Source organism: Caloenas nicobarica, chromosome 2 (genome assembly GCF_036013445.1).
Source record: "Caloenas nicobarica isolate bCalNic1 chromosome 2, bCalNic1.hap1, whole genome shotgun sequence".
In the NCBI taxonomy this organism is placed as follows: domain Eukaryota; kingdom Metazoa; phylum Chordata; class Aves; order Columbiformes; family Columbidae; genus Caloenas; species Caloenas nicobarica.
Genome location: NC_088246.1, coordinates 110443496 through 110462203, shown reverse-complemented (window position 1 = coordinate 110462203; position 18708 = coordinate 110443496). Strand labels below are relative to the sequence as shown.

At 39.2% G+C, this 18708-nt stretch overlaps 1 protein-coding gene across 1 annotated transcript in view; it reads right to left on the bottom strand.

Annotated features, from left to right (window-relative positions):
* Positions 1–18708, bottom strand: part of PIEZO2 (piezo type mechanosensitive ion channel component 2) — a 309138-nt gene that overhangs the window by 203917 nt on the left and 86513 nt on the right. The gene's annotated exons all lie outside the window — the stretch shown is intronic.

Below are 18708 nucleotides of genomic sequence, written 5' to 3'. Positions count from 1 at the left end.
ATAAAAATCTGTTAATAAAATTACTCTTTCCAAAACAAATTACATGGGAGGGGGAATAACAACACGAAAACTTCAGTTTGGTTCAACAGACATATGTTCAAATCAATGCCTTGCTTCGTGCATGCAGACTGCCCTCTTTCTCTTCCCTTAGAAGTTTTTGAAAATAATTTTGAGTACACACCGAATAATCCTGTGCCAGATACACTTGGTCATAGTTCTTCTATGATTCTATAGCCAGAAGCCAAAGACTTACAAAATGCCTTATAAATCCTCTAGGAAACACTCAGTTTAATCACAGGCAGCCAAACTTGCAAGGTATGAATAAATAAACTAATAGTACTTCAGAAAATATGCACCTTCAAGACTAAGTTGCATTGCTGATAAAAGACAACATTAAATATCACCCTACCTGACCTATCTGCAGTAAAAGTTCTATTTACAAAATATTTTATAACTAGATTTTACACCACCTGCTTCCTGCATTTGAGGTTGATTTTTTTTTTTTAAATTTATGGATTTAAAAACAGTACTGCTGGACTTCTTACCCAAGGTTACAAATAAAGCCAAGGCTATGGAGGGCAAAACTAGAAGGGTTTACCCAGGAAATGTTCACTCTGTATGCAGTCTGTTTTGTTCATACTTATTCTGCATGGTTCATATTTTATATCTAGCCAGTACCTGAGCTTTTTGCTTTATATTTGTTATAGTGCAAGCATGTTGTCAGTGGCCCGAATGGCTGTTTATAAAGTAGAGAATCAGATAAACATGATTCAACAATTTTAGAAAAAGTTATAGACTACCTCACTCCAGACTCAAAACTTTTTATATATGATCACTAACTTGACTGCAAATTTCGAATACCAAATGCCTATAATGAGCCCCTGGTTTGTTTGTTTGTTTTTAATAAAGAGATTAAAAATTCAAACAAAATGAGGAAAAAATTGTAAGAGCAAGCCTACATATAAATTTCTGTAACCTGAAAAGGAAGATACATTCACTATGCATGTGTTTTGTATGACCTGTTCACTAGTCTTTACTGGTAAGACACCAGAGTCCACAGAGAAAGCAGACAACCTGAGCTGCAGAGCATTACCAAAGAAGAAGAAGAAAAAAAAAAAAAAGACTAGATTTCAAATTCTTTGGATCAGAGGTCACTTTTTGTTTCTCTTCTACAGAAGCTGGCTTTGTGTCCTGGCTTAGGACAACAACTTCTAAGCACTATAAAAGCATAAATAACAAAATAACTCATATTTTCAAAATCATTAGAGGAATGAACATATGACAAGCTAAATGTTATTAAATCATTAGTTAAATGTGATGTCATATGTAATGCAATCCAAGGACTGCTAGCTTTTAAAATGTTTTGGCAAGTTTCAGTATTTGGTGGTTTGTTCTTGCATTACCAGATCCCATGTTCATGGGATTACAAGAGCTGCATGTTCAGAATATACTAAAAGAATACATATCTCAAAGCTGGAGATATAAAGTTTGACAACACAAACTCTGTGAACCTAACAGGTATGTTAAAATGTACAGATTTTAAAGACAGTCTGGTGATATCTGAAGTTCCGAGTCACAAACTCCCCTCAGTTTTTGGGAGTTAGCAATTCAACAGAGATCAAGCACCGAATTATTCAAAGTGGATTTGGAAGATTTTGATATAATTGTTTCAGTCAGCCGCCAAAGGAAGAAAAATGCAATACAATTAGCCAACGCACATACATTTCCCAAACTGTTTCCACATACAGAAATAAAACTATTTAAAATCTTGGGTCCGTCTTTCAATATTTCAATTGCCATCTCTCTCCAAAATATGTCTCAATTTTAGATTTCCATTTTTAAAGCTTCAAAACAAACATATATGAACTGTAGATTGAGCAAGCATTTCTTAAACAAAGCCTTAACTTTTTTAATTGTCTTTCTTTTAGGAACTGTAGAAAGCTTTGAAAATATATTCCTTGAAACGCTGAAATGTTGAAAAAAAGATCTTCTGCACAAAGCTAGGGAAAATTTTAAAGGACTATTAACACTTGTGAGAATAAATAGTGTCTCAGTGTATTTGTAAATATGGCAGGGGAAATACACAGCTGGAAGGCAGCTGGATATGTTCAGAGCTGGTTACAGCATTCTTCAAGTGCTGTTCCCTTCATGGCCACTGGTGGGACAGGACCACCAGCAGATCCTACTAAGCAAGAGCCCCTTCCCTGCATCATGTTCAGCTGTGCCAGCAGAAACCAGACACAAGAAGTATTTGGAGAAAAGTAAGAAATACAATGCCCCTGATGTCAAAAGGTTTGGAGAGACTTGGGAGAAATGGGAGTGCTAAAAATCAGTGAATTACTAGATACGTTATTTATGCCAAGGAAGAAGTGACAGATTTGGATAAGTGATGAGTTTCAATTTACAGTGGGGTTTGGATAACCCATTTGACTGTACTTCTACTTCCATTTTTTTCTTTCTACTGGAAACTTAGTTCTAAATCGCGCATAGAAAAAATTAACTGTATGTGTATAGAACTGAGATAGTGAGAAAAGAAACAGCTGAAATTAAACTCCTGAAATAAAACAGAGCTTCTTATGATGAGGAAGAAAGATTTTTGACATTCTCCTTTAATTTTTATTTACTCTAATTCACTAACAGGTACAATCCTTTTGCTAAAACATACCTTAACCATTCTGTTGCCATAACACGAAAGTCCCTGGGGACATGAATGGAAGCTGACTGTCCCACAGAGAAGGAAATACATATTGTTCAGAAAGCTGCATGGAAAGAAATGACACACAAGAGAACACAGCCCCAACCCACACTAGAAATCACAGCATTGATTCTTTCATTTTTGTCTTCGATGTTATTCTATGATTCTCTGTATAGACTCAGGTATGTCCACCAAGACTGAAATAAGAAAAATCTTCTGACAAAAAACCCAGGTTTGTAGCTTGAGCACTGGGTTCTGATTTTACTCAGCATGGTGCCACCATCTTCAGCAAATTGTGGTAGATGGAAAGGAGAGAGCAGATTTGCTTCAGAACTGGCCTGAAAGACTAAGTGGGTTTGCTTTCAGGTGCAGTGTGTCACTCCTAATGACACCCAGTGGGACTAAAATCTGGCACGTGGCTTTAGAAACACAGCCTGCTGTGTCTCAGAAACAGAGAGGGAGGTTGTTCCAGCCTCCCTGTCCCTCCAGAAGGCTCCTGGGAAAGGGCTTTCTCCCCTCCATCAAGACTGCAGGAAGCTGGTCAGGATGCAAAGGCTTCATTCCCCTCTTTTTCTCCAGCCCAACTGCAACACTAAACTGGACTCAAGAGGGCTAAAAGCTTTTCACACGTGGCAGAGGAATCCATTTCTCAATTTTCAAAGGTAATCCAGCCAAGAGCCGGATTAGTGATGGCATGTCCCCTCCAGCCACAGGCACGTAACCTCAGCACAACTGACTATTTGAATGTGTCTGCCTAGGACCGCTGCCTTCAACAAAACACATGCACCTCTTGGCTGCCTACATCATGATTGCATGCAAAGGTGGAACCTGCTGCTCACATCGTTTCCAATGCAGAAAAACAGCACATTCATGTTTAGACCTGCAGTCCTGTGATTTTTTTTCTGCTACCCCTTTCCCTAAACCAGCAATTTTTTCATATGCCTGGATCTTCCTAAGAGCTTCTTCCAAAAGGGTGTGCTAATCGGACATTGAATAACTGAACAGCAAATTGCAACTGAGACCTGCTTTAAAAACACTTATATTCACTTTTACAATACAATATGACCATGAGCCTTAGGCTATTGCGAAAAGCAAATCATATATCGTACCACATTTCCAGTTGCTTGCAAGGTGCATTTTCATTCCACACTACTTATTTTTTCTTTCTGATCTATTGGATGGGGCACAACAAACAATTGGTTGAGTTTCTAACAAAATTAATGATACTGCTAACAATTTATCCTGATTTTTTAAGAAGTAGTGCTAAAAATCTATACCAGAAGGTGATAAGTTCAGAGAGTCAGTATCCATTCTGCATGTCATAATGATATCAGGAAAGGGGAAATAGAGGAGGAAGATAACGGATTCCAAAAATTAATTTAAGATTGTTTACTATTCCAACAGGGTAATTCCTTCATCCTCATCATACATATGCTGCATGGTTTCACCTAAAGAGTAGATTAAAGAGAGTTTTATTTGAAGATTATATTACTTTGTAATGGGATTTTAATTTTTTTTTAATATAACCTTAGTGTTGCATTTTCTGAAGTCAGTTGGGTTTTGGACAATTCTAACATCTTTTTAGCCATATATCATATCCTAAAGTGCTGCAACACTTTTAATTCTACTTCAACAGATTTTGCTTGGGAATTTTTTTACACAACATTTTTTATTCAGATCACATCAGGTGAAGTACCAAAGCAGAAGTCATTTTTCACAAAATCTTTGATAGCATACAGTGAGCGATAAGTATTCATGTGCATTTATCTCCTGAACTAGTGACACTTCAGTTAATAAAGACACTCTATTACAGCCATTTAGGATTTATTTTTTAATAAATCTCTTCATCAGTAAGTGACAAACATAGAACTAAAGAGTTCTGGGGACAAGGCTTGGTTGCAGCAAGCTTATGCAACGCAGACAGGGTCAGTCCCACAGAATTTGTTTCAGCTAGAAATCTTAAACTCTTAACTTCTTGCTTTTCCGTCAGGAAACCTAGCATCATCTCCGAGCCTAGCTGGAACCAGGGTCCCAAGACTTTAATCTCCTGCTCCATGGTTCCAAATAGGAGCCTATCAACATCATCTGTACTGTAGAGCAGGGCAGCTGGTAGCAGGAAGTTAAGAAAATATTTAACTCAAAACATCTGCCCTTTGGAAAAATCTGGAAGTTTGGGAGTCATATGACCTTAAAAAAAAAAAAAAATCAAAACACCATCATTTCCCAAGTAAAAGAAATCCTACATTTGGCCAGCTGTTTTAAGTGCTTGAAGATATCACCACTAACTTTCTGAGATAAATGCAATAAAAGAGTTCTGATTTGAAGGTGGCTTCTGCCAAAGTTTCAGAGGTGATAAAAAAGAGAGCTGGTTCCAGCTAATCATCAGAAAAATGTCATCATGGAGTCCAGCACGAACATCTGCCACTTTGGCTACAAATATCAAATGTAGATTCACACATTTAAATGTATACACAGATGAAAGTTTATAAGCATGAAATAAGCGCTGACATATCCAGCTTCCACTTGACAGGAAGATCTTGTATTTCAGTATGGGCAATCAGCAACAGTGAAGCATATGGGCCAGTCCCCTTTCTTGAATTCATCACCACTATTGTATCATACACTAATTGACGCTTAACACAGCAGGAGGCATCCCAATGACCATGGAAGACAAAGAGTTCAAATACTAGTTCTACTAGTTCTATTCAGCTGAGATTTTCAGTGACGATTACAGGGTTAAACTTGCAAGGCACAAAGCAATTTAGCCCTGTCCAGGAAAGCACTTAAGCACATGAGTATCCTGGAACACATGAACAGGGACTGAAGGGCTCTCAATGTTGCATAAATGTTTCATAAAACAAGACTGACTGCTTCACTGCTGGGTATTGGTACTTGATGTGACCCAGACTTAAAGCACACAGCTTGCAAGTCAGTGGAAGTCAAACCCTTTCAGATACCTCTCCACCATCCACTGTTGAAATCAGGGCTCTGCAGAGGCTAATTTTCTCTTATTTCTCCTTACAGTTACAAGCGTACTTCTGTTTGGGTGTGCAAGGTAGGCGTAACCTCAGTGTTTTCAACTCTTCTCTTCCCTGGGTACTTTTGGAGGTGCAGAGAGAAAATGCCCTCCAGTTTCAAGTTCTGTAAGAATGATGCTAAATACTTCCTAGTGCCAGTTATATCTATTATTAAAAAATCTTTCCTAGACATAAAATACCCATAGTATTTCTACATGCACAGTACAGTTATGCTTAGAGGTTTGGCCTCTTGAGTGCTGAAACACAATGAGGCAAATCTATGAACAAGGGCTAGAGGAAGGCAATAGTTTGGAAGGACTATACTAAGAATAAAATCTGATAATGATATGCCTTGAACACCATATATTCTGCGATGGCAAGATATTGATCCACCAAGTAAAGTAACTGCGTATCGGCCCCCATTCACTAAGTCTTACATGTACTTCTTAAGTAGACTCAAAAAAGATAATGCCTAAATCACCATCAAGCTCTCAGGAATTATTTTAATGGTTAAAAAGTGCTACCATTTTCTACCCAAAAAAATCCCCAAATTTACTTCCTTCTTTCTTCAAAGCACTGCCACCCTTCCACCATACAGTAAGCATAGTTATCAGTACATCTATATTTCGTTTAATAGAAAATGCATTATTTTTTCCCCCCAAAGAGTATCTTACATTTCAACATCATCTTCTACCCAGAGGATTTGAGCTCACTAGAGCCTTAAACAGCGGGCAGACATCACCACTGCAAAAACACAAAACCACTGGGTTCACTTGCTGGATATCCCACAGAAAGACAAAAATAGAGAGCAATTAACTAATGCCACAGTCTGTTCTGTACCTGCCCAGGTCCGAGCCTTTTTAAAGCAAAATAAGATAGATTGTTCCAGGCTGTGTATCTGCATGTAAAATGCAGGCTTCTTTATATTCTTATATATAATGTGTTTCCTTACGTTTCTGTTTCTCTCTCTTTTTAAAATACTACAGAGCTCTAAGAAGGGGAAAAGTCAGTTCAGATACATTTCAGGAATGCCGACCAGACTTGTGTAAACACAGTCAAAAATATTATGTGTAATTAAAAAAAAAACCAACTGATTTAGAAACGAAAATATAAAAAGTGCTGCATAGGATAATAAATGCCTACTTACTGTAGATTCCTGCAGGATTTCCTGTTTTTCCTAGAAGTTTTCGTGCCCAGAATACTGCTAGAACTGAGCTGTATCCTCCACATCAATAGACAATACCATCCTTCAAGCTAGTCATAATCTCTGACTCGCAAGTTTACACAGGCAAGTTACCCATTTTGTTAACAAAATATTTTGTCAGACAAGACTCAGAACTTAACTATTCATTTTTTTTTTCCCAGATGATACTCATAACCTTTCAAAGCAAACAACTGCTACTTGATTGGCTACTTCTTAATTTGACAGGTGACTGTACCAAGCTAAATACAGGAAATAAATACCATCTCAGATACTAGCATATGCAAACACTGAGCAGTTTTAAGCCAGAGCTCTCCTTTCACAACAGGATCTAAAGCTTTTAATATGGAGTTCCAGTTACCTCCCTTGAGGAACCAGTGTTTGCTACTAACAGATAATATTTATTTCTAATTCAAATTAATTCAGCTGTTATTATCTGTTAGGCGCAGTGCTTGCAAATTGCTTTCCTCATTCCTCTGTCATGGTCACAAAGAGCACATAACTCTACCCAGTACTAATATCGTTCAACAACAGAGAGTCCAAAGAGCTCCCGAGTAATGGGAAATGACAGCACGTCCTGTGCTACAGACCTGAAACACATTTTAAAATCTGTACTTACTAGGAGGTAAATAACCTTCTCCATTGAATAGCCACCCACATAAGCCCATAAGCAGCAAACAAATTTGATGCAAGGCAGACAGAGATGGGAAGGCTACAAGACTATTTAAATAAGACTAATATAGCTATGGCAAACCAAACCCTATACCATGATGTTTTCCCAAGGGAATAAGTGTGCATAAGGATGTGTATTGAACTTGCAGTGGAAGCTCTACTGCCAATTTCTACCCTTGGCAAAATGTTCCCAAGAAGTTCTAAAGGCTGCTTCAGCTCAGGCAGAAGTCTTGCAAAGAGCTTAACATCCTTCTGAAGAGTTTGCATTAGTATCTCTAGCACAACATAGTGCAGCTCATGACCCAGTCAAAGAGCCCCTGAGCTGAAATGCACTGGTGTTTCAACTTTAACTTCGCATTACAAAAATGCAAATGATCTGAACTGCTGAGCCCCCCGTCTACACAGAGCCGAAGTAACCTATGCAAGGGCATAGCTTTGCTCTGTCTTTATCAGAGATGCTTAGGGAAGAAGACGAAACAGAACAGCAAATTATTTATGGAAGAAATTTGGTTCTAAAAGTTGCCTGGCATTTGAAGAACACAGTATGATGCTAGTATGCCACACAGCCATGAAACTTTTGTCTTTCTAAAAAGAAAAAAATATTACTTTCAAAACCTAGTCTAACGGGCAAATGGAAGAGGACCAGATAGCTTCCTATAAATGTTAGTAGTATTATTTCACCAAAATTGGGTGGCTTTCTAAAGAAATTAAAATACAAACTTCCCAAGAGACTAACTATGTTGTATATTCTGAAAAATTTTGTAGAGAAATAAATTACAGGAAGTCAGAGAACCTCAGACCAACAAATCTGACTTGCACACATGGCAAATTGGTGAAACTTATGACACAGCTGAGAATTAGACAGTTAGCTAAGGACCATACACTGAGGAGCAGTCCACATAGTTACTGTAGGAGATGGTCATGCCTAACAGATCTTAGAAATTTTCAAGGAAACCATAGGATATGTGCAAAAGGATCTTTCAGATGACAGGTCAAGACAAAACATCACATTTCCATAAGAAGATATTATTTTTTTTTTATGATACCTGCAGAGAGAAGCAAACAGTTCACTTTCACCCAATTATATGCATCCTGTGTTTTACATAGTGGAAAAAAGGTGGCCAACATTATAGTAAGTCAAGTCCACTCTAGTAAGGTGTCTTTCAGATAAATGTATAGTTGAGTAATGAACGAACAGTGATGCCTTTCATTCCCAGGATGGTTGCTACCATGGGCCAGGCATTTGGTAACAGCAGTTCAAATACTTACAGGCTAAAAGACAGAATCCATACCAGGCATCGACACTCTGAAATCTTAAATTGCTTCTGTGAACAAAATGAATGGTCCTTACCTATGAACACAGGTAAGGAAAGGTCAAGAGTTGCATATTAGTACACAAATCTGGGAGGCAGAACCTTACTGAGTATTTTTTAAACATCCTCTCAATGTAAAATCTATGAACAGAGATCCAGATTTAACAAGTCCAAGACTAGAAGGGGGAAAAATTCCCTCTGAATTTTAAGAGTTATGTTTAAGCAGCTGGAAGAAGTTCAATTTCTGATGAAACAAAAAATCATGAAAAGGAAACTAAAAAGAGTGAGATGTCAAGGTGGGGGGGGGGGGGAAAAAAGTGGAACTGACTAGTAATCTGGAATCTCCATCACACTACGGTCCTCTGTGAAAATACTAGAAACTCTGAACATAAAAGAATCTAAAAACATCTGTATCTACATTGGTACAACCCAAAAGCCCATTCTCACCAGTAATGAGTAGCGGCCATAAGCAGATGTCTAGGGAAGCATACAAGAAGACTAATACTCCCTACAAGCCTCTAACCTTTTTCAGATTGCCTGAACGAGATCTGTTGGGTAAATTTCTCCTCCATGAATGTCGCCAGCCTCACTCTCAGCCACGTGAATTTTCAGTATACAGAATATCCTGCAGCAGGAATTGCCATAGGTCAACTGCTCCCTGTATGAACATCCTTTTGCTTGTTCTCACTTCTCACATGTTGAGAACAACTGGTCACTCTCCATCCTTTCCCCATTACTCATGACTTTGTATCTCTCAGTCATACAGTCTTTCACTTGCATCCTTTTCCCATCTAGAGTCATAGCAGACTTAGCTGTTCTTCAGGCACTGCTGCACATACTTTAGTTATCCTCATCAACCACCCTTGAATTCTTTTCCAGTTCTACTACATTCCCTTTAGGGAAGGGTGCCACTACCACTTAAAAATATAGTCATATTTTGGCTTTATATAGCAGTACAATGTTGTTCCATTTCATTCTCTGTTTTATTCCTCTACATACACATTTCTTTTTTCAACCTCTGCTGAAACTCTGAACTAATATTTCCATGAATGTATGTATCACAAGCTCTGGATTGCATTCCTAAGAGACAATGTCAGCTCAGTGACCGCTGTTTTATGTGTGTTGCTTGTTTGTTTGTTTTTTAAACTTTAGCTTTATACACGTTTGTCCCACAAGAATACAAGTGGGGTAAAAGGAAAACAGTGAATGAAGGGATCACTTTTTTTCCTCAGAGATGCAGCTGAATGCATAAAGCTTACCAGATGCATATCCTTCTAAACATGTGATATTTATTTGGAAATTCCACCAATTTCTACTACGGGAAATATCCTTCAAAATTGTCACATCTGACACTTTCAAAGACTGTAAGTTTTATCTGCTTGCTTCTGAATAAATCCATTCCTTCAAAACACAATTTAGCTATTCTAACGCCTGGAACCAGTAGTAAAAAATGATTGCCTAACACTGAATCAAGTTTGTCGTAGACCAATTTATTTCATCCACAAATCAAAAACTACCTGAAGGAAAGTACGTGCAGTCTTTAAAGATAAATACTTGACTTCTTCTCTGTAGCCCTGTGGGATTTTATCAAGGTTTTTCAAAATAGTTATATTTCTCCATTAAGAACAACCAATTACCAAGGATTCACTGCAAGACATTGGCTGAGTAATGCTCATGTCCAACTAGATCGAGTATATATGGCATTTTGTCCTCTGGGGTAGACATAAAAGGATCAGTAGTTTCATTCTTTCACGTACAGCAAAAACTATGGGGATCCTGCAGCCAAAGGTAGTAAAACTTGCTTCAATACTGAAGCTGAATTTGGCATCTACGTTCTGCACACATGTAGTCCAATTGTTGTCCAAGCAGCATTTCAGGATCCAAGAGGCCTCGGGAGTGGTATATGAGACATTGCTGCGATTCAGCTGGGGCTTCTCATACATCTGTCTTTCTGGTAGAAAGATTTGGAATCAACCCCTGGACAACAGTAGTGCTGGTGGGACAACCACCTCAGACAACTCTCGCAAGAAGCTCTAGGGACTGGAACAGGGGACTGCACTCTTTACACCTCTTCTTGCAGATGCTTGTTAGAAAGGGTTGCTGCTTGAGCACTTTTAAATACTTTTCCCTGTGGTAGGAGATTTCGGGGTGGAACAAGAAAGCCCACATATGCAGAGAGTAACAATATGGAAATGGTATGTAAGATGATGGATTGGAATATATGTATTACCATGTTTCCCAGGGTATGGTTGTAGCATTCTGCGAAGCAAGGAAGGGACACAGAACAGCTCGCTTTTTTCATGGCCTAGATTTTTAAATTATTAGTGATGTTGCCTTTGCAGGCAAAAAAAATAAAATAAAATAAAAATAAAAAGGAATGTTGAGAAGCATTAAGTGTGAAGATTATGGAGGATATGAGGGATGAAGATATTCCCGTGCTCTTTACAAATAACAAAATAGTATCTCAATTCTTTACCATGGAGTGTGAGCTACAAGCCTTGATCTGGAGAAAGGACCAGAAAACTTACCTCTACCATTCTCAGAGACTATGCAGGAAAAGGAGCAAAGTATACCTTTAAAGACTACTTAGCTGTTTTTAATCACCCAGAAGGTTATACAACAGTCAAAGAGACTTCGATAACATAAAATATCAGCTCAAAGCTGCCAAAGTGCCCAAAAGAGCCCTGTGATCTTGCACTTTGTGCCTTTTCTTGTATGTTGAAGGGCACTCTAGGTTTCAGGGATAGTCTTCAGAAGTGCCTGAGCTTGGGTGCACAGAATACATATCTCTCCTATCTCTGCAATTCTAAAAAGACAAGCAATCAACGAAGAATTATCTGTCATACCTGGAGATTCAAGTGTGGAAGACAACAAGAAAACTCTAGTTTGGCTATATGACCTCTGAATGTCCTCTAAGTCACTGACATAATTGAAGTAGCGTAGTGCCTGATCTGCAGTTAGCATAATCTCATTATCACAATTATTATTACTATTCTGGAAAAACTCAATAAAAATTCACCTGGAAGATATTAATACAAAGGGGTTTTTGTAATTAGGAGAGAACAAGTACATTTCTAATACAAAATAAACTGAAACATACATGTTCACTTGCATGTAGATTGGTCTTTACTTCTGGACAACCTCAAAAATATTGCTATGAAATAAGAAGCAAAGCTTGCTTTTGAAATTGTTATGGAGACTAGAATGGACATACTGCAGTTTAGCAGTATGTACGTATATGTGTACATATTGGTATGTATAGGAGTACGCAACACATACTGGCCACATAACTATATGCTATGTAGACAGTCTTTTCTCAGCTCACAGCACAGTTAATAGTCTCACTTGTACACCTTGGGGCAACAGTACACAAACTCTACTTTGTCATCTAGATTCAGCCTTATAAGAAAACACTTGTTCTTCAACAGTTCCAGCATGGCATGTACTGGACATGGGGAAAGGAAAGATTTTGCTTCATACAGCACTATGTCTATACCAAAACCATAACCATATGTAAATGTCATCTGGCTATGTTCCATGTTAATATACATAGCATAAAAACACTTTAAAATTTAGTCTTATTTTAAAATAATTTGCACTTTTCCATTTTCTTGTACACAATACTTTGCTATTCATCTGTAAGACTGCAGTAGAACCGTCTAATTTACAAAGAAGCAATTCAGATTCCAATATGGTGTGTTATTGAGTGTAAAACAGAGTGAAGTGTCAAAAAAAAAAAAATCATTCTTCTCTGAATTCTGTAGGATTACTACAATTCAAAAAGTATTTAACTCTGAAGTGCAATAATGAAGGGAAAAATGTGGTTTTGATGTTATATTCCAGTATGCTAACTAAAACACTGGAGTCCAGTGTTAAAAAATAGCCATATGTCTTACAAATACATCTCCTGGTGTAAAACACATCTGTACTCAGTACAAAGTCAGTAGCCTAAGTTATTTTCCAGTCAGACAAATTCAGGCCTTTTCTTAGTCTACAACATACTAAAAATATTTAACATGAAGCAATGTTCACAAAGGTCACAAAAGTGGAAGTCTGATTCTATTTTTGATTGCCAGCGTCTAATAATTCAGGCTGAAACTCAAGTTGCTAAAGGAACTTTTACAACGCTTGGCAAGAGGGATGAAATGCCACTGTTCAGCTCAAGAAAGCAAAAATACAGTTATTTAGTTTAAACTTACCAAAGCTTAGGTATTTGTGTTTTTTTCAACATAGCAAAGTGAAGAATTTCCACTTCGGTGAATATCAACATTTCCTCACAAATAAAAGTCTGATTTTGTTGCAGCACATATTTGTCCTTTAAAAGTACATGCCAATTACTAACAGTTCACTAGGAATTTTTCATAGAAAGTTATGAAAACATGGAAAGAGAAAGGATGTTGGAGAAAGAACAGCAACAACAAAACACACAGCATTAGCAAGCAGAGCACAGCATCCTCTGAATAGTTAGTGACACTTCAAGGCAGTACTAAATTGGCTGTTTTCATACAAGCGTGGGGTTTGTGTAATAGCTGACAGCAAGGGCTGCTACAAAGGTTTCAGAGCCATTTGCTTGGGATAACCTCTGGAGCACATTCAAGGTGTTTTGCCACATGCAAGTAATGCAGCCTTGCAAACCTATGCTAATATAACCCTGTTTGTGTTATTACACCACCACGGCAACATTTGATCTCGCTATATAATAGCTCTCTCCCTGATGTGTCTGAGCACACTGCTGCGTGGGGAGTTACTTTAGCATCACTTTAAGTTCATGCTGTCCCACACCTAAAAGCTGGGGCATTAAAAGCTAAATAAAACTTCATAGAATCACAGATTCATAAAATCATAGAACAGTTTGGGTTGGAAGGGACCTTCCAAGGCCATCTAGTCCATCCCCCTGCCATGAGCAGGGACATCTGCAACTAGATCAGGTTGCTCAGAGCCCCATCCAGCCTGGCCTGGGATGTCTCCAGGGATGGGGCATCTACCACCTCTCCGGGCAACCTGAGACAGCGTTTCACCACCCTCACTGTAAAAAATTTCTTCCTCATGTCTAGTCTGAATCTCCCCTCCTTTAGCTTAAAACTATTACCCCTTGTCCTATCACACAGGCCTTGCTAAAAAGTCTGTCCCCATCTTTCTTATAGGCTCCTTTGAAAGGCCTCAATAAGGTCTCCCTGGAGACTTCTCGAGGCTGAAAAACCTCAACTCCCTCAGCCTGTCCTCACAGCAGAGCTGTTCCAGCCCTCTGATCATTTTTGTGGCCTCCTCTGGCCCCTCTCCAACAGGTCCATGCCTTTCCTGTACTGAGGGCTCCAGAGCTGGACACAGGACTCCAGGTTGGGTCTTACCAAAGCAGAGGGGCAGAATCACCTCCCTTGACCTGCTGCTCACACTGATTTTGATGCAGCCCAAGATACAACTAGCCTTCCGGGCTGCAAGTGCACATTGCCAGCTCAGGTCCAACTTGGCCCCATTGCAAAAACACTGCACCAGGCACTCCTACAAGGAGATGCGAAACCCCCGCCTGCCACTCACATTGCCCGGCACTGGTCAGCCTCAGCATCCCACCACACCCTCCCCAAAAGCTGGGCTCTGCGCCACTGTAGACACGAACTGAGTTTCCGGCAGTCCAATATGGATATTTCACTCCCTGACCCTCCACTGACGCCCAACACAAACATGGGGAGCGTGACAGGCTGCCATGACAGTAGTTGAACAGCTCGCTCTCTCCCTTGGACTCAGGGAGCAGCAGTATTCTCCTTTATTATTATACCACGTTTCCTTGTGTATGTCAACTGTTCCTTAGTTACAGAGAACTGTACTCTTTCCAGGCAAGTGTAATGAATCCTCTGAAAAGGAGTAAAATTTACTTATTTTTTTAAAGCATTTTAAAGAAACTCCCAGAAGGAATTAACATTTTTATTTACAGCCTTGTCTGCTCAGATGTGAACACATTTCTATGTAGCCACCTCATGGTAGCATATCCTAGCCATCTTGTAATGAAATTATTGTGAACATATCAGCAAGACATGATCCCACATACTTAAGTCATTACGGCAAACTTTGGCATGGATCAAAGTACATTAGTTATTTTAATTACAGCTGAGTCAATCTCCATTAGGTATGATTAACATTTGGCCTAACTTTTCTCTGTCTTGAAGCTAAAGGAGCCTCCTTTAAAGTTCATGTGTTTGAGGTTTACATAAGTAATACAATTCTGGTTCAACCTTCACACTACCATTATCTCTGTTGAGGCAAAATTTAAAAAAAAATTATATCTAGAACAAGACAGAAATAAGTTTGACCACATTTGTTTCTTAGACCAAGATAATGCCTAATTACTTGCACAGGGAGGAGAGCAGATTAAAGAATGTGGTACGAGTTTGCAGTATTCTGAAGATGACATTTTTAGACACACAAAGATCTCTACAGAGACTTTTCCAGAGAATACTGACAAGAATTACAGATGTGTTACAAGACGTTACAGCAGTGATGCACCTCGACTAGCAATCCTCTGCAAAACACCGAAGGCTCTACAGGGCCTTTAAGAAAGTGTAGGTGGAGACTAAAAAAAAAAGAACTGAGAGAATTGGACTGACACTATCAGTCTCGTTTAGTCACTTAAATCCTCCAAAATATTTTTAATAAGTGCTTCAGTAATGACATTTACTTGCCAGGATGCTGTCAAACAATTTTAAGGTTTCTTCCACTGCCGCTGATAGTAAGAGAGCGGTGTCAAATCATATGCAAGAAGGTAGCACATCACTTCAGGGATAAAGCCTCCTGCAGGGTGCCTGACAAGAGGATGCCTATACCCCAGCAGGGCAGGTGGGAGAAGCATCCCACCCACCACCAGCGCTCAGGCACCTCCTCTGGGATGCCAGAGCATCCACCTCTCTGGTGGCAATGTCTTCATGTTGAACAGCAACTCATCCTCACCTTCCTCCCTCGCAGAAAGGGATTCAGACCCCACTGCTCAGTATGCCACCACCAGGGGCTGCTGACTGAGCCTGCGCAGACCTCGAGGTCTGCTCAGCTCCAACAGGCATTACACAGTGCTCAGATGAACTGCACAGTCCTTGACCACAGCTCTCCTCACCTGCCTGTGCCATAACTAACCGCTAACCCAAGTACCACACCCTATCTTTGTCTTTGAACCTACTTTGGGGAGCACAGGCTAAGAGACATGAATCTGTGCCTTTCAATGGCTACAACACTGATACCAGACAACTCAGCCTTGCCAAGCCAAACTGGGTAATGTTGCTGGAGATAGCTCACGTGTTATGAATTCAAGACACTTGAGGTTAGCTGGCAGCTGGTTAGAGATTTTGAGGAGCCAGGGTTTTTTATTTGGACAACTAAAATGGAGCTTAGGCAGCACTAAGCATCTAATTGCTCCTGCCATTCCACCTTCTCGCCCCAAACTCCTGCAGAAATGCCTTCACCCAAGAGTGATCTTTCACGCAATTCCTTTCCCTTTCACAGCTACACTTAGTGATGGGCATAGCTCTAATGCAGAAATTCTGTGAATCGGCAAGTCCTGTGGTAGCTTAGAAATTTCTAGAGCTGCTATCTGGACAAAGGGAGCGGGGAGAAGAAGGAAGTTATTCTCTATTTTGAAAAATATTCTGTAACCTTTACCTACCACCTCTCTCTCAATCACTCCCAGTCCCCTAAATATTTCCTAAAGACTTACTAGGGCCAGTCAGGGAACAGAGGCAGCTCCACATGATTAGCATTATCATTCAAAAGAGCCTTGAAGTAAATAATGAGTGACAAGCCAAAAAGCCAAATTCTGAAAATGATGAGCAGCCTTCAGGGACATTTACTGATGCTATCAGTGGTCCTCTTCAAAATAAAAACATGTTTAGGAAAACACATGTCTAGGTCCTCACAAGCATCTATTAATAGAATAAATACGCGCAAGATTCCAGTAATCGGGAAAGGTCTGATTACTCCCTGAAGCATTTAGATTCGGCGTTATTGGAAGTTTAAAAAAACATTATTCTTCCTTTAATAACCTCTGTACCTCTTGAATGGATTTTTATAGACACCATGAACATTCTTACTGTAGTATCACAATCAGTGTAGTAACTGATGTGTTACCATAACTGTAGTACTTAGTGGATTCAGAAGGGATCCCAAGACTGACAGCCTATGGAAGCACAGCAGAAGAGACTGAGAAAAGACCCTGGCTTGTGCAAATGTACTGCCAGAGATGTAAAAGGGTATAACAAGTAACCTGACATGGTGCTGTTAAAAGTTACCAATGTTAACAGTATAAAGAGTGTCAGTACAGAAGCAGGCTGTGAAAAGATTCAAGGAACGCAGCAGTTCATTGCAAAAGTGTATTTCGGGTCCAAGGATTGCAAAGACAAGGAGCAAAACTCACCATGCACACGTATGTGTGCTTACCACCTCCACCCCCCAAAATTGCAGCAGAATGAACGTAGAAGGAAGAAGAAGTAACCAAACAGCAGGTAAGGCCTCAAAATGATTTTAATTGGTGAATAAAGTACTACAAACAAGTCCTGAATAAAAACACAGTATTTAAAAGAAAAAATTAAGACGGTAAAAACAGACCTGTGCCATGCAGAAGAAATGGCATGGTAAATTAAAAGGGCCCTTTTTTATACCTGGAAATTACAGGCTATTGAATGCAGGACATGGGAAACATTCTGGAATGCAAAATATGCTTAAAAGGCCTAAAAACCAGAACAGGTGCTGTCTGCCATCCAAATTTACTTTGAAAAGATGACAGAGGATTAAGGGAAACTCTGAGTCATCATCCAGGGTTACTTGCTTAGCCCTACAAAAAGGCTGAGACATAACACTGCCTTATTTTCTACAACTCAAATGCTTTTTCTGTTACCGAAATCCACGTTTTTCTGAAAGAGAAAACCTCCTCACTCTGCGAAATCTGAATACTGTAAATGAAACATAAGGCCCTGGATTAGGAAACCAGCCAGCTAATCTACACTGAAGCACCTGAAGATATTAATTTGAGATTTAACAGACATGGCTCTTCCAAAAAGAATTGCAAGCTAAATATGAAGGGTGAACGTTTGAGCTGGTGTGAATCAACATTGCTCTGCTGAAGTCAACTCAACTATGCTGTTCAAAGAGGCTGAGGATCAATGCTCTGTTTAACATAAACAAGTATTAGGCAAACATTCCCGATTTTATGCTGAAATCTTACATGCCAGTCACATTGCATTTCTCACCTCTGATTCAACAGTATAAATGAAATGTCTCTGTACAACTTTCTGCTGGTAACATGAAGGCAACATTTGGCAGAAGGAAGCCTTCTGCAAACATCCAACATGGTCTTAAAAATATTGTTACTTTTCTACTGACAAAACTAATTTATCTTTAGCTACCAGATGGACTCAGGAAAGATGGATGAATTCTGTAATGGAGATGGAATGCTCTATTTTATGTCTGTCTCATTGCCACTCTGCATGCTTCTTGGATCTGAATTCAATTGGATTAAACAAAAAAAAAAAGGGGGGGGAGGTAACTTTTGGAAAAAAAAAAAAAAATTTAAAGAGTTTGTTCAGTTTTATTTGCAGCGAAGTGTTCCAGTCAGCCTGTCTTTAAACTCCAGGGCATTCAGATAAGCAAGAAACTAACTAGGAAAATAGTTTTAAGAGCAAATACCAGATTTGTAACTTCAACAGCCTCCTTCCTTTCAGAGTCCTAACAGCCTTGCATTAAGCCCTGAAGGAGGTTTATATTCCCACTGGTTAGAACAGCAAACCACCTGCTCCCACCATGAACAGCTTGGGAACTGGGAATGGTCCCCATTAT